The 21283-nt window shown below is 43.0% G+C and overlaps 1 protein-coding gene across 4 annotated transcripts in view; it reads left to right on the forward strand.

Moving 5' to 3' along the window:
- Positions 1-20673: 20673 nt before the first annotated feature.
- Positions 20674-21283, forward strand: part of LOC114695185 (zinc finger protein 26) — a 34511-nt gene continuing 33901 nt past the window's right edge. For 2 of the 4 annotated variants that reach the window (XM_028872396.2, XM_028872399.2), the window contains exon 1: positions 21106-21192. The gene's annotated coding sequence lies outside the window, so the exon portion shown is untranslated. Of the gene's footprint in view, positions 21193-21283 lie in introns of all 4 variants that reach the window. The other 2 variants (XM_028872397.2, XM_028872398.2) reach the window with 2 other exon arrangements.

Below are 21283 nucleotides of genomic sequence, written 5' to 3' on the forward strand. Positions count from 1 at the left end.
GCAGGAAAGGACCGGCTCTAGCAGTTGTCCTCTGACCTTCACACATGTGCTCACCCCCACACAATACAAAACAAAAGCCAAGAAACCGAAAAGGTAAAAGGTAAGGAAATGTGCATTCCTGGTAATAAAATGGCATAGCAGGTCTGGAGAGCTGTATTGTGGTCCCCCCGTTATTAAACCTCATTATTATATGATGCAGTGATACTTTTTTCCTATAAATCCAAAATACCGAGAGCTGGAAGCCAAAGCTGTGTTTGCACTGCAGTGTTGATGGGACGATCACTGGCAATCGTGATTCTTTCACACTCGGAGCAAGCATCTTTGTCATCGTGCTTTTCATCCTCCCTGTGACTGTGCCCCAGACCTGGTAGCCGTGGATAGCATAACCCTGTGGCTGTGAAGAGCCCAGTCACTTAGTGCTTTCAGATCTGACCCTGAACCTATGGATAAATGACCAAGTAGTAGCATCCTCTAGATAGTCATGCAAGCCACCTCCCTGGCTGCCTTTGCTGGGAGTTCTATTCTACCCACTCATGCACACGATTACCAAGTTGGAGGGAGTCTGCTTTGTCTAAGGCTGCAAAGGACTTGCACCATCTGCTCCAATTGTTTATTTATTGCCCAAATTATGATGTGTGCTACTGCCACCTTGTGGTCACATTCTTTCCTTACTCTGACAAGGAATCACTTGAACACTGCACAGTGTAGTTTTACTTTTTACATTTAGATTTCTGATCCATTTGTAGTTTACTGTTGTATATGATATGAGGTACAGATTTTTTTGATTTTACATTTATTTATTTGTTGGGGACATGAACATGACACAGAACTTGTATGGAGGTCGGAGGACAACTTGTGGGGGTGGGGAGGGGGAGATTGGGGGTTGGCCCTCTCCTTCTACCATGTAGGTTTCAGGGATCAAACTCAGGTCCTCAGGCTTGGCAGACAGCCCTGAGGTATAGATTTTATTTAAGCTTTTCCTAGATATCTTACCATTTTTCCTTTTAATATGTGTGTGTGTGTATTCATTTTGTGCATGTGTGCAAATGTGTGCGTGGCTACACATACCCTTGACCACATTCAGAGGCTAAAGGAGGACATTGACTGTCTTACTCTATTAATACTCTTCCTTATCCCCTTGAGACGGGGCCTCTCACTGAACCTGGAGCTTGCTGATTTCAGGCTAAGCCAGCAAACTCCACCAAGCCCCCTGATTTCCTTCCCCTACCATTTCTGGGGTTACAGGTGCACATGACCATCCCAAGCTTTTATATGGATGCTAGAGATCCAAACTCAGGTCTCATGCTTTTGTGGCAATAGCTCCTATCTACTGAATTGTCCCCCAGCCCATCTTTTAGTGTTCTTAGTGGTACTATATTTGTTATGAATGAACTCTTGGTGGATACCTGGTCATATCAGTACTTTTGTAATGCACAGATGATCTCAGGCATATGATGAGACTACACCATAACATAAAAATACACAGAAGAAAACCAACCTTTGTCAATGTGATAAAAACTAAAGTCATCTGGGAAGAGGAAGTCTTAATGGAGGGATTGTCCCCATCAGATTGGCCTGTAGGCTAGTCTGTAGGGAGCATTTTCTTGATTTAAGACTGATGTGGGAGGGCCCACATCACTGTAGGTGGTTCCACCTCTGGGTAGCTGATCCTGGAAGGTATGAAAAAGCAGCCGAGGTTGGGGATTTAGCTCAGTGGTAGAGCGCTTGCCTAGCAAGCACAAGGCCCTAGGTTCGGTCCTCAGCTCTGGAAAAAAAGAAAGAAAGAAAAAGAAAGATCAACACAAACTTGAGACTTTACTTCATTTGCTGGGCGGTGGTGGTGTATGCCTTTAATCCCAGCACCCGGGAGGCAGAGGCAGGTGGATCTCTGTGAGTTTGAGGCCAGCCTGGTCTACAGAGCTAGTCCAGGCTCCAAAGCTACAGAGAAACCCTGTCTCGAAAAACAAAACAAAAGAAACAAACAAAAAACAAAAAAACAAAAACAAAACAAAACAAAAACCCATCAGCTTCGATTAAGGACACTAGCATCATGGAGGTGGAATCTGGGAGTAATCCCTCAGGGCACCCAGAAGCTGTGGTCCAGAGGGAGCCAAGACTATATCTCAAGCTGGCAGCTGAACTTGGTAACATGTAAGAGTTTCCCATGAGGTAATAGTTTGGGTGACAAAAGAGCAGGATGGACGCGGTCATGGAGAGTAACAGAGGCTTGCATCACATGACAGAGAGTCGGAGTCCCTGAAGAAAGGCCCTTGGTGAAGGTACAGCCTCTGTTGCAGTGGAGACTCCAGTCCAGCAACTGGAGGGGACAGCACTGTGGCAGGTCAGTAGGCTCAGGCCAGATTCAGTCCACAAGTTGGGTGTGCTGTGGATAGCAGGCCCGAAACAGTGGAGCCGCCCAGGGTCTTTGGCCAATACTGGTTCCAAATGTTGGAAACTAAGCTATTTACACTGTTGGACTTTGGTTTTGCTTGACTTCCCTCAATAATGGACTATGATTGATTTGTCTAAGCCAAATAAGCTTTCATGCCCAAATTAGCTTTTAATCACTGTTTATTGTTAGTGTTTATCCCATCAATAAAAAGTGAACTAGGATACATTGCAAATACAAGTAACTGAAAATGCAAAGTAGTCAGGGACTATAATAACTCATTACTATGTTCACACAGATAAAACAGAGTAAAGGATCATAAAGGCCTGTGGGACAGAGAACAGTCTATGCATGGGCAGGCTTAGCAGTATGAAAGGCAGAGGCTCTAAGAATACTGATGGGAGTCAGGAAAACTTTCTTGAAGCTGAGGATGTAGCTCACTTGGTAGAGTGCTTTCTTAACATGTGTAAGCCCTGGGTTCCATTCCCAGCACTGAACAAAATGGGGCGTGGTGGCTCATGTCCGTAATACCAGTCCTCAGAAGATGGAGGCAGGAGGAACAGATGCTTAAGTCATCCTTGGCTATGTAGAGTTCCAGACCTGAGTACTTTTCTGGGTATCTTTGGGGTGAGTTCTTATGCCCAGCCTTGACCTTCAAGTCTATTTATTTATCCTTATAGTGTGCAGAGATGGTGCCTGGTCCTGCCACAGCTCCCCGCCCCCAGTGGGTGTGGGTACTGCCCACAGGCCTGGCTCTAACCTCAACCTTGGGAGTTTCTGCTACATGATTAACAGATTGCAGCCCAGTCCTCAGAGGAGAAAACTATAATTTTTGTGTCTGACCTAGTTCAACATTGCTGATTCCTCAGGAACCATCTGTGGTAGGTTTTCTGCAGTCATGTGAGGCCTGGCTTTAAACATGGATTCCCTTGTATAAACCAGCACAGTTCTTATATATTTTCAGGGGTTTATACATGAGCTTTTACCAGCTCAAAAATTCCTGTAGACTAGTAACCAGAGATAAACATAGTGTGCTGGGCCTAAGGTCCTACAGAAGCATAAGTCAAACCTGAGCTCTGACACCCATTCCCCTATGTGGGTGACATCGTGTGGAAACTATGGTAGGCCCAATCACTGGGAGGCCCATGCTTTAATTCCAGCACTAGGGAGGTAAAGGCAGGCAGATCTCTGTGTGTTCCAGGCCTCGAGGGCATCCTGTTCTACACAGAGACCTTATGTCAAAAACAACCAACCGGCCAAACAAACAAACTTGGGAGGCAGAGGAAGGTGGATTTCTGTGGATTTGAGGTCAGCTGTTTCCATAGTGAGTTCCAGGACGGTCAGGGCTACATAATAATAGAGACCTTGTCTCAACACTCCCCCGAAAAAAGAATACATAAAAACTAAGACTTTTAAGTATGTTTAGTAAGGGCGAAAGTAAGATAGATTAATAGGCTCGGCCGTTGGCTGTCTTGCTTAGTGATCTGGTTGAGATTCCTGAGCCCCATCTAGTGAAAGGAGAGAATGGATGCCAGTAAGCTGTCCTCTGACCCCCATAGCACACCAAGGCATGTGAGCGCATGCACACACAACACAGAAATGCAATAAAAGTGAGAAAGTGTTTAGCAAGGTTTCTAGTAAAATGCCTTAAGCAAAGATCAACTACATTTTGCATCTTTACTACCTGAAATCAGCTGTTGAGGTGGGCAACCTCTAGCCTGTGAGAATAGGGTATTACTTGTGAATGACACATAGATTTCAACCATGACTCACAGATGTTCCAACTTCAGCATCTGTGAGCAAATCCTCCAAGGACTCACAGGTCTTATTTTAGACCATCAGGACAGCGTCCAAGGCTAGCTCATAATCACAACTCACACAAGACATTCAAAACTAATCTCATGATATCTGGTTGCCAAAAATAAAAGGTGGTGGCAGACAGGCTAAGTCACAGCACGCACACAGGAAAGGAAAGCTTCATGGCCACTTTCATTCCAGGAGCAAACAGAATATGAAAGTGTAAAGCTCTTTTTTAGGGCTAGTGGGTGCACGCACGCACGCACGCACGCGCGCGCGCACACACACACACACGCACACACACACTAATTTTCTTGTTTAAATAAAATGAAAACTATTTCAAACAGATGCTTGGATTGCCATTATTATCTTGCGTTGAGCTCCTTCCCTATTGTGTTGAAGATTCGATGTATATGGGTTCGGCTCGAATGTGTGCCTGTGCACCACTTGTATGCATATGCCTTCAGAGGGCAGAAGACAGCGTTGGGAGCTAGAGTTACAGATAGTTGGGAGTCACATGTAGGTGTTAGGAATTGAACTCAGGACCTCTGGAAGAGCACCCAGTGCTCCTAACTGCCAAGCCATCTCTCTAGCATTACTTCTTTTTTAATTAAAAATTTTATTACATTTATTAATTTGTAAGGGTGGGGCTGGCTTGAGTGCCACAGTCCAGGCATGGAGGTCAGAGAACAGATTTTGGGAGTTGATTCTCCTTCCACCATACGGGTCTTAGGGATTGTATTAAAGTCATCAGGGTTGGTGACAAGCACCTTTACCTGGTGAGACAGTCTGAGCTTCCTTTTCTTATAATTGTGTGGAGGTCACCAGTGAAAAGGTGAAAAGAGTTCACTGCTCCTTCTGTCCAAGGCCCCCACAAAATCATATGAATCAAAAGGCTCAAATCTTGGGCTAGAGAGTTGGCTCAGCAGTTAAGAGCACTGGCTGCTCTTGCAGAGGATCCAGATTATTTCCAGCACATACATGGTAGTTCAAAAACATCTGTAACTCCAGTTCCTTGGCTCTGACGCCCTCTTCTGGCCTCTGTGTACACTAGGCATGCATGTGGTGCACATATGTACAGGCAGGCAAAACATTTAGACACATAAAAGTAAGAATAAATATTTAATAAAAGTGATTGGTTTTATTTTTATTTTGTGTACGTGTGTGCCACATGGGTGCAAGTGCCTGCAGCCACCAGAAGAGGGCACTGGATTCCCTAGGTCTACAGTTACAGGCAGTTGTAAGCTGCCAGAGGCAGGTACTGGGAACCAACCTTAAATCATCTTCGAGAACAGCATATGTTCTTTCCTAACCTCTGAGCCATTTCTCCAACCCTCCTTTCTTTGAATTTCTCTTTCCCATTTCAGTTTTTTTTCTTTTCTCCTCCTTTCCTGAAAGTTTCAGCATTCTAGGCTTGCCTTTGGGACTTGTAGTTGGGTCAGACTTAGAGACCTGAGAGTTTCATCCCAAGGTCAGTTCCTCTCACTATCTCCAGTGTGTGCTGCATGTTTTTAGGATTATGTGGGGGGAAGACACTAGGTGACTACCTTTTAAGTGTGTCTTCCTAGCTGAGTGAATAAGGTTTCCTCAAACCCAGGCATGAGGTATGGTCTCCTGAGCTTTCCTCTGAGGTGTTTCTCTCACACCGCCGCTGTGTTGGCTGGAGAGAGTATTTCTGTCACTTTATGATTAGGTATTCACATAAATTCTAAATTAAAGGGATAAGGGGCCAGCTTGGAGTCAGTGAGTGGCTCAGAAAGTAGGGACACTTGCTGCCACCCCGATGGCTGTTTAAGCCAGCCTCGTCTAAAGAGCAAGTCTCTGGCCAGGTAGAGCTACATCATCACATCCTGCCCCAAAGGAGCCAAATGAAGGGCTGAAGAGATGGCTCAGCTGTTAAGCGCCCTGGCTGCTCTCCCAGAGGACTCTGGTTTAATTCCCGGCACCCACAGCACTTTTCACAACCTTTCATAACTCCAGTTCTAGGAGATCCAGCACCTTCTGGCTTCCACAGGCACCAGGCACACACCTGGTACACAGACATACACACAGGCAAAATACACATATACATAGAAAATAATTTTTTAATTAAAAAAAACTAAATAAAATAGCTTTGGGCCAGCCAGTGTTGTGCAACAATTTCCTCCTGGATAAAAACCTTCCATCTTGGAGGTTAAGAGCTGTTAAGACACAGAGATGGTCTAAAGGGAGGTAAAATGATTTTTATCCTCGAGGGAAAACTGTTAAACTCAGGAAGAAAATAATTCAAAGGCTTCAGGAAGTCCTTTAAACTGACCAGACTCATTAGGCCCCTCCCTCTGTAGGCATATATAACAATAAGGACTGCAGTTGGATTTTTCTTGGGTCCTCCCCATCTTGCAGCCACTTGGTCCCAAGTAAACACACAGAGGCTTATATTATTTACAAACTGTATGGCTTCTTGTTAGCTAGCTCTTATATCTTAACTGAACTCATTTCTATTAATCTATATGTTGCCACGTGGCCGTGGCATTACCGGTCTGCTAGCATCTTGTTGCTCCTTGGGTGGCAGGCTGGTGTCTCTTCTCACTCTCCTTTCTTCTCCCACCTTTTCAGTTCAAATGTCCCACCATATTCTGCCTTGCCATTGGCCAAACAGCTTTATTTATCAACCAATCAGAGCAACACATATTTACAGCATTAAGAAAGACATCCCACAGCAAAGGATTGCTGAGAGACACTCTCAGACAATTTGAGCTGCTTGCAAAGAAGCAAAGGCCAGCCAAGCTGCCTAAAATAGATACCCTCTAATCCAGTGGTCCTCAACCTGTCGTTTGTGACCCTTTTTGGGGTCAAACGACCCTTTCACAGAGGTTGCCTAAGACCATCCCGCATATTGCATATTTACGATTCATAATTAGCAATATTACAGTTATGAAGTAGCAATGAAAATAATTGTATGGTTCAGGTCACCACATGGGAGGAACTATATTAAAGGGCTGCAGTTTTAGGGAGGTTGAGAACCACTGCTCTACTCTACTGAGCTGCCTGCAGGTTGTGCAGTGTGCTCCAGGTGTCCAGCTTCATGAGCCATCACCATGCTGGGGTGGGTTTTTAATGATGCAGTTGTCTGTGAGTCATTTCTGCTCCTGTAGGTAACCCCTCACCCATATTCCTGTAAATAACCCCAATAAAACTCATGGGTTCACCAGGTTGGACTTTGGTGATGTCTCTGCTTTGGCCTGTTGTTGGTTCCCTATCCGGGTAAGTAGATACATGTTTACATCTTCCCAGGAATAGCGTCACACAACTGAGCCAGTGAGATGGCTCAGTGGCAGAGGCACTTACCACCAAGGCTGGTGACTTGAGTTCCATCCAAGAAACCCATATGTGGAAGGAGAGGACTAACTTCCACAAATGGACTTCTAACTTTCATGTGTGTGTGGAAACACACATGTGCAACATATATACATTTATAATAAATTAATAAAAGTGTGATAAAAATTTTAAAGGGTGGTACAGCTGCAACAAGCAGGGCACGAGAAACAGAAAAAAGACACAGATTCTGTAGTAGTGGCAGTAGAAAGGGACTTAATTGTAGCAAGCCAGTGCTCTGAAACAAGTGAATGGGCATCTTGTCAACCAGCTCAGAATAAACCAATAAACCAAGGACTGAAACCAAAGGGCGATTCAGGTCACAAAAGAACTCAACAACATGTGCTCAAGGAGGCAATACAGATGACCAGTGTATGAGACCTTTCCTGGGGAGATGTAACAGACACTTCTATTCACCCCAGAAAGGGAACCCATACAGAGCAAAGTAACAATTGTACCAATGTCCAGTTTGGTGAACCAACGAGCTACCACTGAGGTTACAAGAGTGTGGGTGAGGGGCTACTTACAAGGACCTGGACGACCGGAGAAAGCCACCCAACACTGGTGACAACTCACAGAAGCTGCAACTCTGGAGCTGTCTGTACAGTCCATATGTACAATTTCCCACTCTTTATTATACAATTAAAAAATATTCCCCTTATGAAGAGCTGGCTCTAACTGCTGTTGTGGAGAGGAGACAATGACCTATCTGGTTTCCTCAAGCTGCATGGGGTCATTGCATATGGCAGGCAGGATAACTCTCCAGTGTGTATATTTATATAACACCATAAAGTAATAGGGACTAGAAAGACAGCCTTTTTTGCATTTAAATTTTTTTGAAATTACAATATAATTAGAGCATTTCTCCCTCCAAACCCTCCCATATACACCCTCCTCATTCTCCCTCAAAGTCATGGCCTCTTTTTTCACTGTTATTCCATGCATATATGTATATACATATATATTCCTAAATATAACCTGTTCAAACTGTTAGTTGTGTGTATGTATGTATGTATCAGAGCTCACTGTTTTGCACAGAACAACCAATTGGTGTGATCTTCCCTGGGGAGGACCAGCTCTCCCACTCCCAGCTCTCCTCAGTTGCCTGTAAGTTTTTTCATATAGGGTTGAGACCTTGTGGGCTCTTCCCTGTCCACTTTGGCATGTTCATTGGTGTCATCCCTGTTCAGCTCACATTTGGGCAGTTGTGTTGGTAAGATTTTATGGATGTAGCTTCTGACATCACCAGGAGGCACAGTCTCAAAGCAGACTCCCTGGTTCTCTGGCTCTTACAATCTGTTCCTTCTTCCACAGTGTTCCCTGAGAAGGTGACTCATGATCCAAGAGCATTTACTGTTCTTGCAGAGGACCTGGGTTTGGTTCCCAGCACCCATGTTTGGTGGCTCCCAGCTGCCTGTAACTGGTTCTAGGGAGATCTAATGCTCTCTTCTGGCCTCCCCAGGCACCTGCACCCATGTTTACATACATGTGGGTATGTGTGTGTGTAATACAGTCCCACTTACATAAATACAAATGAAAAAAAATAAATGTTCTTTTAAAAAGGAAAGAAGAGGAGGACAGGGAAGGGGGCAACAAGATGGCTAAGAGGGTAAAGGCACTGGGTGGGAGAGAACTGACTCCTGCAAGTTGCCTTCTGACGTCCACAAGCATGCAAACATGTTGTGGCATGCACACTCTACATACATATAAAAGTTAAAAGAATAAGAGAGGGAAGCAAGTTAGAACAATGGCACCATTTTATAATTATAGTGTGAGTGATCTGAACTTATGGTAACATCCTAATGTTGAGAAAAGAATAATGTCAGCGTTACACAAAGGAACACATGAATGAAGTGAAAGTAATTTAGAGATTGTTTCTTTTTGCAAAAACGGTGTGTCAGAATTCAGATTACACTAGTGTGCACACTTGGCCAAAATGGCCTGTTTTTAATCTCTAATATGGGATGACTGCATCTCATCCTATTTCTGGGAGCTGGACTTCACAACATGATATAATTGGCTTATCAGTGCAAAGAGGAAGGGGGAGGTTGAGGAAATGTATGCTCTTAGACTGAGTAACTTTTTTTTTAGTTCTTTTTCTTATTTTATTTTTTTTTAAAGTACAATTCAGTTCTACATATCAGCCACGGATTCCCTTGTTCTACCCCCTCCCGCCCCCTCCCCTTTCCCCCAGGCCACCCCCTATTCCTACCTCTTCCAGGGCAAAGCCTCCCCCTGAGGACTGAGATTGACCTGGTAGACTCAGTCCAGGCAGGTCCAGTCCCCTCCTCCCAGATTGAGCCAAGCGTCCCTGCATAAGCCCCAGTTTTCAAACATCCAACTCATGCAATGAGCACAGGACCTGGTACCACTGCCTAGATGCCTCCCAAACAGATCAAGCCAATCAACTGTCTCACCTATTCAGAGGGCCTGATCCAGTTGGGGGCCCCTCAGCCATTGGTTCATAGTTCATGTGTTTCCATTCGTTTGGCTATTTGTCTCTGTGCTTTATCCAACCTTGGTTTCAACAATTCTCGCTCATATAAACCCTTCTCTTTCTTGCTAATTAGACTCCCGAAGCTCCACCCAGGGCCTAGCCGTAGATCTCTGCATCCAGATCCCTCAGTCGTTGGATGGGGTTTCTAGCATGACTATTAGGGTGTTTGGCCATCCCATCACCAGAGTAGGTCAGTTCTGGCTGTCTCTCGACCATTGCCAGCAGCCTATTGTGGGGGTATCTTTGTGTATTTCTGTGGGCCTCTCTAGCACTTTGCTCCTTCCTATTCTCATGTGGTCTTCATTTACCATGGTCTCCCATTCCTTGTTCTCCCTCTCTGTTCTTGATCCAGCTGGGATCTCCCACTCCCCCTCACCCTTCATTACCCCCACTCATGTCCAGGCTGTTCATGTAGATTTCATCCATTTCTACGTCATTGGGCAATCCCTGTGTCTTTCTTGGGGTCCTGTTTTCCAGGTAGCCTCCCTGGTGATGTGAGTAGCAGTCCAGTCATCCTTGATCCACATCTAGTATCCTCCTATGAGTGAGTACATACCATGTTTGTCTTTCTGAGTCTGGGTTACCTCACTCAGGATGATTTTTTTTTCTAGATCCATCCATTTGCCTGCAAACCTCTTGATTTCATTGTTTTTCTCTGCTGATCAGTACTCCATTGTGTATATGTGCCACATTTTATTTATCCATTCTTCAGTTGAAGGGCATCTAGGTTGTTTCCAGATTTTGGCTATTACAAATAATGCTGATATGAACATAGCTGAGCAAGTGCTCTTGTGGTATGATTGAACATTCCTTGGGTATATGCCCAAGAGTGGTAGAGCTGGATCTTGGGGGAGAATGATTCCCGATTTTCTAAGAAAGCGCCATATTGATTTCCAAAGTGGTTGTACAAGCTTGCATTCCCACCAGGAGTGGAGGAGAGTCCCCTAGCTCCACATCCTCTCCAGCATAAGGTGTCTTCAGTGTTTTTGATCTTAGCCATTCTGACAGGCATAAGGTGGTATCTCAGAGTTGTTTTGATTTGCATTTCCCTGATGATTAGGGATGTTGAGCAATTCCTTAAAAGTCTTTCAGCCATTTGAGTTTCCTCTGCTGAGAATTCTCTGTTTAGTTCTATAGCCCATTTCTTAATTCGACTGTTGGTCATTTTGATGTCTAATTTCTTGAGTTCCTTATATATTTTAGATCAGTCCTCTGTCAGGTGTGGGGTTGGTGAAGACCTTTTCCCATTCTGTAGGCTGTCGTTTTGCCTTGTTGACCGTATCCTTTGCTCTACAAAAGCTTCTCAGTTTCAAGAGGTCCCATTGATTGATTGTTTCTCTCAGTGTCTGTGCTACTGGTGTTATATTTAGGAAGTGATCTCCTATGCCAATGCATTCAAGACTACTTCCTACTTTCTCTTCTAGCAGCTTCAGAGTAGCTGGATTTATGTTGAGGTCCTTGATCCACTTGGACTTAAGTTTTATGCACGGTGACAGATATGGATCTATTTGCAGCCTTCTACATGTTGATATCCAGTTATGCCAGCACCATTTGTTAAAGATGCTTTCTTTTTTCCATTGTACAGTTTTGGCTCTTTTGTCAAAAATTATATGTTCAGAGGTGTGTGGATTAATGTCAGGGTCTTCAATTCGATTCCATTGGTTCACATGTCAGTTTTTATGCCAATACCAAGCTGTTTTTATTACTGTAGCTCTATACTAGAGCTTGAAGTCAGGGACTGTGATGCCTCCAGAGGTTGTTTCATTGTACAGGATTTTTTTGGCTGTCCTGGGTTTTTTGTTTTTCCATATGAAGTTGAGTATTATTCTTTCCAAGTCTGTGAAGAATTGTGTTGGTATTTTGATGGGGATTGCATTGAATTTGTACATTGCTTTTGGTAAGATTGCCATTTTTACTATGTTAATCCTGCCTATCCATGAGCATGGAAGATCTTTCCATTTTCTGACATCTTCTTCAATTTCTTTTTTCAGGGACTTAAAGTTCTTATCATATAGGTCCTTCACTTGCTTGGTTAGTGTTACTCCAAGGTATTTTATGTCATTTGTGGCTATTGTAAAGGGTGATGTATCTCTGATTGCCTTCTCAGCTTCTTTGTCCATTGTATATAGGAGGGCTACTGATTTTTTTGAGTTGATCTTGTATCCTGCTATGTTGCTGAAGGTGTTTATAAGCTGTATCAATTCCTTGGTGGAATCTTTGGGGTCACTCAAGTATACTCTCATGTCATCTGCAAATAGGGAAAGCTTGACTTTCCAATTTGTATCCTGTTAATCTCCTTATGTTGTCTTATTGCTCTGGCTAGAACTTTAAGTACTATATTGAATAAGTATGGGGAGAGTGGACAGCCTTGCCTCGTTCCTGATTCTAGTGGAATTGCTTTGAGTTTCTCTCCATTTAATTTGATGTTGGCTGTTGGCTTGCTGTAAATTGCCTTTATTATGTTTAGGTATGTTCCCTGTATTCCTCATCACTCCAAGACTTTTATCATGAAGGGGTGTTGGATTTTGTCAAATGCCTTTTCTGCATCTAGTGAGGTGATCATGTGATTTTTTTCTTTGAGTTTGTTTATATGGTGTATTACATTGACGGACTTTTGTATGTTGAATGAAACATCCCTGGGATGAAGCCTACTTGATCATGGTGGATAACTGTTTTGATGTGTTCTTGGAATCTGTTTGCTAGTATTTTATTGAGTATTTTTGCATCAATGTTCATGAAGGAGATCAGTCTGTAGTTCTCTTTCTTTGTTGTATCCTTGTTTGGTTTAGGAATCAGGGTAATTGTAGCCTCATAGAAGGAGTTTGGTAATGTTCCTTCTGTTTCTATTGTGTAGAACAATTTAGAGAGTATTGGTATTAACTCTTCTTTGAAGATCTTTTAGATTTTCTAGTTTTGTGGAGTAGAGGTTTTTGAAGTATGACCTGATGATTCTCTGGATTTCCTCAATGTCTGTTGTTATGCCCCCCTTTTCATTTCTTATTTTGTTGATTTGAATTCTCTCTCTCTGTGTCTTTTGGTTAGTTTGGATAAGGGCTTGTCTATCTTGTTGATTTTCTCAAAGAACCAACTCTTTGTTTCATTAATTTTTTTGTATTGTTCTCTTTGTTTCTATTTTATTGATTTTACCTCTCACTTTGATAATTTCCTGGCATCTATTCTTCCTGGGAGACTTTGCTTCTTCTTGTTCTAGTGCTTTCAGGTGTGCTGTTAAGTCACTAGTGTGAGATTTCTCCAACTTCTTTATGTGGGCATTTAGTGCTATGAATTTTCCTTTTAGCACTGCTTTCATAGTGTCCCATAAGTTTGGGTATGTGGTGTTTTCATTTTCGTTGATCTCTAGGAAGTCTTTAATTTCTTTCTTTATTTTTTCCTTAACCCATTGGTGATTCAGTTGAGCATTATTCAGTTTCCATGAGATTGTAGGTTTTCTGTAGTTTTTGTTGTTGTTGAAATCTAACTTTAAACCATGGTGGTCTGATGGAACACAGGAGGTTATTCCAATTGTTTTGTATCTGTTGAGATTTGCTTTGTGGCCAAGTATGTGGTCAATTTTAGAGAAGGTTCCATGGGGTGCTGAGAAGAAGGTATATTCTTTTTTGTTAGGATGGAATGTTCTGTAGATATCTATTAGGTCCATTTGAGTCATGACATCATTTAAGTCCTTTATTTCTCTGTTAAGTTTCAATTTGGGAGATCTGTCCAGTGGTGAAAGTGGGGTGTTGAGGTCTCCCACTATTAATGTATGGGGTTTTATATGTGGTTTAAGCTTTAGTAATGTTTCTTTTACATATGTGGATGCCCTTGTATTTGAGGTATAAATGTTCAGAATTGAAACTTCATCTTGGATCTTTGGATTTAAAAATTGGATCATCTGTGATGAGTATGTAATGCCCTTCTTGATCTCTTTTGATTGATTTTATTTTGAAGTCTATTTTGCTGGATATTAGGATGGCTACACCCACTTGTTTCTTAAGACCGTTTGATTGGAAAGTCTTTTCCCAGCCTTTTATTTTTAGGTAGTGTCTATCTTTGAATTTGAGATGTGTTTCTTGTATGCAGCAGAAAGATGGGTCCTGCTTTTGTATCCATTCTGGAAGCTCATGTCTTTTTATAGGCGAATTAAGTCCATTGATATTAAGGGATATTAATGACCAGTGATTGTTCATTCCTGTTATTTTTTGGTGGTAGTGTGTGTGTACTTCTCTTCTTTGGGGTTTACTGCTGTGGCTTTATCTGTTGCCTGTGTTTTCATGTGTGTATCTGACTTCCTTCGGTTGGAATTTTCCTTCTAGTGCTTTCTGTAGGGCTGGGTTTGTGGATAGGTATTATTTAAATCTGGTTTTGTCTTGGCATGTCTTGTTCACTCCGTCTATGATGATTGAAAGTTTTGCTGGGTATATTAGTCTCAGCTCACATCTATGGTCTCTTAGTGTCTGCATTACATCTGTCCAGGTCCTTCTGGCTTTCAAAGTCTCCATTGAGAAATCGGGTGTTATTCTGATGGGTTTGCCTTTATAAGTCACTTGGCCTTTTTCCTTTGCTGCTTTTTTTTTTTAAGATTAAAGCATCACAATTTTTTAAAATTTTTATTTATTTATTATGTATATAGCATGTATGACCCAAAGAGGGCACCAGCCCTTATTACAGATGGTTGTGAGCTACCATGTGGTTGCTGGGAATTGAATTCAGGTCCTCTGGAAGAGCAGTCAGTACTCTTAACCTCTAAGCCATTTCTCCAGCCCCCTTTGCTGCTCTTAATATTCTTTATTCTGTACATTTAGTTGTTTAATTATTATGTGGTGATGGGACTTTTTGGGGGGCCTAGCCTGTTTGGTGTTCTATAGGCTTCTTGTATCTTCATAGGCATTTCCTTCTTTAAGTTGGGAAAGTTTTCTTCTACGATCTTGTTGAATATATTTTCTGTGCCTTTGAGTTGGTCTTCTTCTCCTTCTTCTATCCCTATTATTCGTAGGTTTGGTCTTTTCATGGTGTCCCAAATTCTTGGATATTTTGGTTCATGACTTTGTTGGCTTTAGTGTTTTCTTTGACTGATGAATCTATTTCTTCTACTGTATCTTCAACGCCAGAGATCCTCTCTTCCATCTCTTGCATGCTGTTGGTTATACTTGCATCTGAAGTTCCCAATCATTTACTCAGATTTTCTATTTCCAGCATTCCCTCTGTTTGTGTCTTCTTCATTTTTTCTATTTCCCTTTTCAGGTCTTGGACTGTTTCCTTCATTTGTTTCATTGCTTTTTCATGATTTTCTTTCAGTGCTTTATTGTTTTCTCCCAGGACTTGATTGTTTTCTTCTACTTTATTTGTCCTTTCCTCTAGTTTTTTATAGCGTTCTTCCCATTTTTTTGTCTTTTCCTCTATACAAGCCTCTACCTTCTTCATAATGTTATTCATAGGCTGTTTTCTTCTGCTTCTTCCAATTTTTGATGTTCAGGTCTAGATGTTGGAGGAGGGCTAGGTTCTGGTGATGCTGTATTGCTCTTCATTTTGTTGTATGTTCTTCTGCCTTGATGTCTGCCCATCTCCTTGTGGTTCATTCTTGGTCTTATCAGCGCACTTGGTTCAGACAGTGCTGACAGATTCAGGAAGTCTTTCTCTCTTGTCCAGATGGGAACTCCGAGGCAGGATGGGAACTCTTGTCCAGACAGGAAGTCCGGGGCAGGGTGGGCGCTCTTATCCAGAAGGGAAGTCTGGGTCAGGATGGGAGCTCTTGTCCAGAAGGGAAATCCGGGGCAGGATGGGAGCTGGAGGGCTGGTCTCTAAGTCTCAGGAAGTGGCTGGGGTCTCGGGCGGATGGGCATGGGGGCAGGGTGTGGAGATTGCAGGGTCTGCCGGGGGTCTTGGAGAAGGGGATCCTTCCTGGTAGGGTTAGAAGGGAACCTCCCAGGTGGTCAGAACCTGGGGCCAAGTTGGGCAGGTCTTCCCTGGAGTGGCGGGTGCCCAGGGATGGGGTCTAGGCTGAGCCCGGACACTCACCTCTGGTCCAGAAGGGAAGTCCTGGGCTGAGTAACTTTTATAGAAGAAATATATTTCTTAAAATTCCCACCTCTTTGTCATACAATGTTAAAAAATCAACTCCCCCTCCCATGAAGAGGTAGCCCTAACTGCTGTTATGGAGCAGAAGCAAAGACTTATCTGGCTTTTTCCAACTGGATGGGGTCACCAGGTGTGGCAGGGGAACCCTCCAGTAGGCCTATCTAAAGGCCCCGTAAGTGCATCTGTAGTTTCATTTGTCTAACAGACAGGTGTATAAAGATAAGGAGGTTCTTTCCTGGTCCTTGGAAAAAGATGTGAAGAAGTGAAGGCAAGAGGGATCGTGTTACAAGTCCTAGGCAGGGAGTCTGGAGAAGGCACAGAGGATATTTTTAAATGCCTAAATCAAAGTCCATTAAAATATTTTGATGGGCCCACGGGGCATCCATCTATTGGACTTCTTCTCAATTTTCTTTGGCTCCTAAGGCTGTTTCCCAGAGTGCTGAACTCAGGATCTGCTTTCAGGCCCTTTAATAACTGTGGAGTGGTGAGAAGCAGTATGAGTTCCCTCCCAAATGGCTTCTAGAGAGGGAGAGATGAGAAAGCCATCATTTAATTTTTAGGTTAAAAAGTGGTCTTGCCTTTCTTGGCTGCAGTGACATGTATAAAGTCTTGAATGTGGGCAGCATTTTTTTTTTTTTTATCAAGAAGAAAATCACCAGTGATAGTTGCCACACCAACTCCAGTGTCGTCCGTGTGACATGAACAATTATGTCAATAATAGCGGATGGGAGATACGTGTCCCATGGGACTAAGCTCCCTGGAGGTCCCTGGCAGAGTGCCCGTGTTATGCTTCCTTCTCGAAGAAGACGTGCTTCACGATCATGAGCTCCCTGGGCTATGGGTTGTATATAACCGCTTTTCTGATAATGTTCTAATTAATCTATAAAACACAGCCAAAATTAATGAATGCTTGGGTTGTGAACTATGGAGGAAAGGGGAAGCTGGATATGGACCTTATTTAGATATAGCAGAATGAGCTATTCCTTAAAGACCCCAAGCTGCTAGATAATAGAAAGTATAATAGTTCAGGCACTTCTAGGGAATGAACACTCACCCACTAGGAATCCTTTAGGAATCCCAACTAAAGTGATTTATGGCAGAAGACATTATCTCATAGGAGGCAGATGGTGGGCCCCTTTGTTTAGGAAGTTCAGCATGAGAAACTTAAGGACTATAGCAGAACCCCTTCCTCTTACAGTAGTAAAAGTACAAGAGTCCATATTCCAGCAGGTAAAAAGGTTTTATATTAAAACAGATATGTGATAAAAGAACTAAAGAAAGACTTAGGGAGGATCTGCAACATCCAAATTGGCTAAGTGGGTCATGAGAACCAAAAAAGTAAAAATGAATAATAAACTAGCGAGCGGCTGAGATAAAGATGAAGGACACAGCTGCAAGAAGCCTACACAAGTCTAGGGACTGTACTATGTTTAAAAAACACAGACTGCTCTTTGGGTCATAAAGTTCTTGTGAGTGAAGGGACATGTCTAGCGCCGATTAATAATTGTGTGCTTGCTGTTTTTTAAAGATGATGTAATTGAATTATTGCCAAGCTCTTGTTGCTCCTTGTATGAATTGATAGTTTTCTTTTCTGTATATAAACTACTGATTTGCAGAAGTAAAATTGCAGCAGATTCAAACCACTTCTGAGTGTGTTGTCTGTCTGTCAATCGCCGAATCCTTGCCTTCCTGACTACCCAAGCTCTGGTCCCCCTACAGTCATGGTACCCCCGATGGGCCAGTCTGTGGAAGATAGTGACATCCCGTATAGGTTTAAGGTTAATGTCTATAAAGTATGAGTCCTTAGACCATAGGTTCTCAACCTGTGGGTCGTGCCCCTTCTGGGTTGCATAAGAGCATCAGAAAACACAGATATTTGCATTGTGATTCATGATGGTAGCAAAATTACAGTTATGAAGTAGCAATGAAAATAATTTCATGGTTAGGGTCACCAAAATATGAGGAACTGTATTAGAAGGGTTGAAACATTAGGAAGGCTGAGGACCACTGCCTTAGATCATGAAAAAATATAATGGTGATTTTAGTCTTTGTTTACACTTTCCTGCTGGGTGTTTAAAACCATGCAGGTGGCCAAAATTAATCATGTCCTTTTTACTGTTATGGCCAGTTGAAAATCTAGTCCTTAGGGGTCACTTGACCCTGAGAGGAACCTCTCTCTAGCCTTTCTTTTACTAGTTGTTCCATCTATGAGAGAATAACTCAAAAGTCTTGCTTGACCATGGCTCTGCTTAGAAGTATGGAGAGCATTTTCCTCTGTATTGAGCTCCTTGTAGACTGGTTACTGGTTAAAGTTCACTAGGTGGGGCCCCCATGGCCTCTCTGAGCAAGAAAACAGGTGACTCTCCATAGTTAATAGACATTTGGAGAGATGACCCATAGTTCCCTGAAACCTAGTTGGCCTTGAAGGGCAAGGAGATGTTATGCTGTTAGGGGTCAGAGAACTCGCTCAGTGGTTAAGAGCACTTGCCGCTCTTGCAGAGGACCTGGGTTCAGTTCCCAGCACCCACCTGCTCGCTCAGAAACATGCATAGCTCTAGTTCCAGGAAATCTAATACTCTCTTCTGGCCTCCTAGGACATCAGGCATGCAAATGGTACACATAAAATACATGCAGACACTTATATACATTAAAAATATCAGTCTTTAAAAACTGTGGTGCTGGGGCTGGAGAGATGGCTCAGTGGTTAAGAGCACTGACTGCTCTTCCAGAGGACCCGGTTTCAATTCCCAGCACCCACGTGGCAGCACACAACTGTTTGTAATTCTAAGATCTGACACTCTCACACAGACATACGTGCAGGCAGAACACCTATGCACGTGAAATAAAAGTAAATAAATTATTAAACTACGGTGCTAGAGCTGACAGAACTTAGAAAGGGCTGGCATCAGCCTGCTCCTTCCCTTACTCTCTCTATGTTAAGTGTAACTGTTCTCAGTGGGCCAGAAACAGAAGCATACAACAGACATGGAGCACAGGAGTGTTGAGAAGGGAGAGCACACTTTATCTCAGAGAAAAACAGGATTGGAGATGCCAGGCAGGAAGAGCAGGCATTAAGACCCAACATAGCCCCCATCTCCAGCCTCCTACCTAAGAAGTCTGACTTCTCTCTGCTCCCAGCTGTTGTAGCTGCCTGCTGGCAGCAGCCTGTCTACTACCTGGCACTCTATTATTTGGGTACTGTTTGAATCTGTACTTTTCCAAGTTTTCCCTGGGCTGCTGCACACTCACGTGAACTTTCCAAGTCAGCCATTTCAAAGCGTCAGTTCCCATTGATCTGTAGCTAGTGTTAAAAACACATGGCTGTGAAACTTTTAATCTTTTCCCTTAAAAATTGGGAAATATATCATGTAAAACAATGTGTCAAAATTAAAACAAAACAAAACAAAGCCTACTATGGAAGTTTGGTGTTGCCTTCTTATTCTGATATAAAAATGCATTGACCTCATCATTTAGCAACACAGTCCTGTGGGCCTCCCATTTCCATGATCCCAGAAGGCAAAAAACAAACAAACAAAACAACAACAAAAAACAAAAAAGAAAACCAAGAAACCAAACCAAAACAACAACAACAATGGGATATGACTGAATACCTTTGGTGTAGGAAATTCTAGGGGTGTTCTAGACCAGAATGGTTTACATAGGGAATTCCAGGCCAACCAGGACTACATAGTGAGACATCCTCTCAAAAAAATTAGAAGGACATCGGAGGGTTTGGGGAGAAGAGAGGGACTAGAAGTAACAATGTAGTATTTTAATAAAATTAAAAAAAATATATGGAAACTCCACAGGCTGCTGAGAGTGTCAGTTTAGATGTTTCCCTCACAACTGACATTTGGACAGAAAGTTATATAGGAAAAAGTTATATAGGAAAAAGACAGTACACACCAAGACACAGGTGTGGACTTCTACAGGGTGTTTCATATAGGGCGTCTTCAGTGCACATAGACATATCACTGCATGTATGAATGATCTTGTGGCTTTCTAAGTAATATTTTGCAAAGGATGTGATGTATAGTAAGGTTTAAATATTGAGCAAAGCTGAAAATTTAAAGAATATTTAAAAATTTAGTACAATATATGAGCTGGTTTACTAGCTCTTCTTAATGAATTTCTATTTGCAAATGAAATTGTACGGTGGTTTTAAAAGCCTTGTTCAGATTTAGGGTTGAGAGGAGCGCTAATATGGTAAAATTCAAGATTATAGACATTTTGGCCCTAAGTAAGTACCATTTCTTTGTTGCCATATTATTTTCATTTTTATTTCAGACGGGTTATCATTGTGTAGCCCCGACTCGCCTGGACTTGCTATGTAGATCTCGCTGACCTTGAACTCAGGGAGAGTGTCTGCCTCTTCCTCGGGGTGCTGTGATTGCAGCATGTGTCATTTCTGGCTCTGATATTTTGTTTTTAAATCTGTTTTAACATATTGGTTTGAGATGTCTTTAGGAAAACACAACTTTTCTTTGTACGCAATTTTTGTCTGTTTATCACCTGTGTTCACATTTTAAAATTTCCATCAGGAAGTCTCAGGGGGAGGAGTTTCTTTCCTTTTTCATGTCTTCATTTTCCCTGTCCCTCTGGCCCGTCTCACCATCAACGGTTAGAATTTAGCATGATGTCCAGACAATACAAATGAAAGCCTAAAGACTGCTGTGGTTGAGTGGAGGCGACAGGCAGGTTCACAGATCTGGCAGCTTGTCAACAAGGGAAGAACAGGAACCGAGAGGAGGCAGGAGGAAAGGCTTGTGAGCCTCCTGAGACCCCGTACTTCCCGGTCTGTGTTTGATCTCGCTGTGGGATTGGTCATCGGGAAAGGCCGTCCTCGCCGGAAATCTTGCTCTAACTTCAGTCTCGTCCTTTGACACGGTTTTTAACCCCCGCTTCGGAATCAATCTGCACCCAGGTCCAGGGAGCCGAAATTTCCAGTCCGGAAAGGTTCCGACTCGGCAAGCGGAAGTGAACCGCAGCTCGTCTCCGTCTCTTCCGGTGTGCCTTCGCGCGGCCCCGTTCTCTTTTCTCCCTGGTGGCGGGCTGGCTTGGACGGGCTCTGTGAGGCCGGGTGAGGGGATGGGCGGTGGCGGAGGTGGGGAGTGAGGCCCGGGGGTGGCCTTCCTGGGGACCCCGCTCGTCCCCAGCCGCGCGTTTCGCCC

Source organism: Peromyscus leucopus, chromosome 7, assembly GCF_004664715.2.
Source record: "Peromyscus leucopus breed LL Stock chromosome 7, UCI_PerLeu_2.1, whole genome shotgun sequence".
NCBI classification, from domain to species: domain Eukaryota; kingdom Metazoa; phylum Chordata; class Mammalia; order Rodentia; family Cricetidae; genus Peromyscus; species Peromyscus leucopus.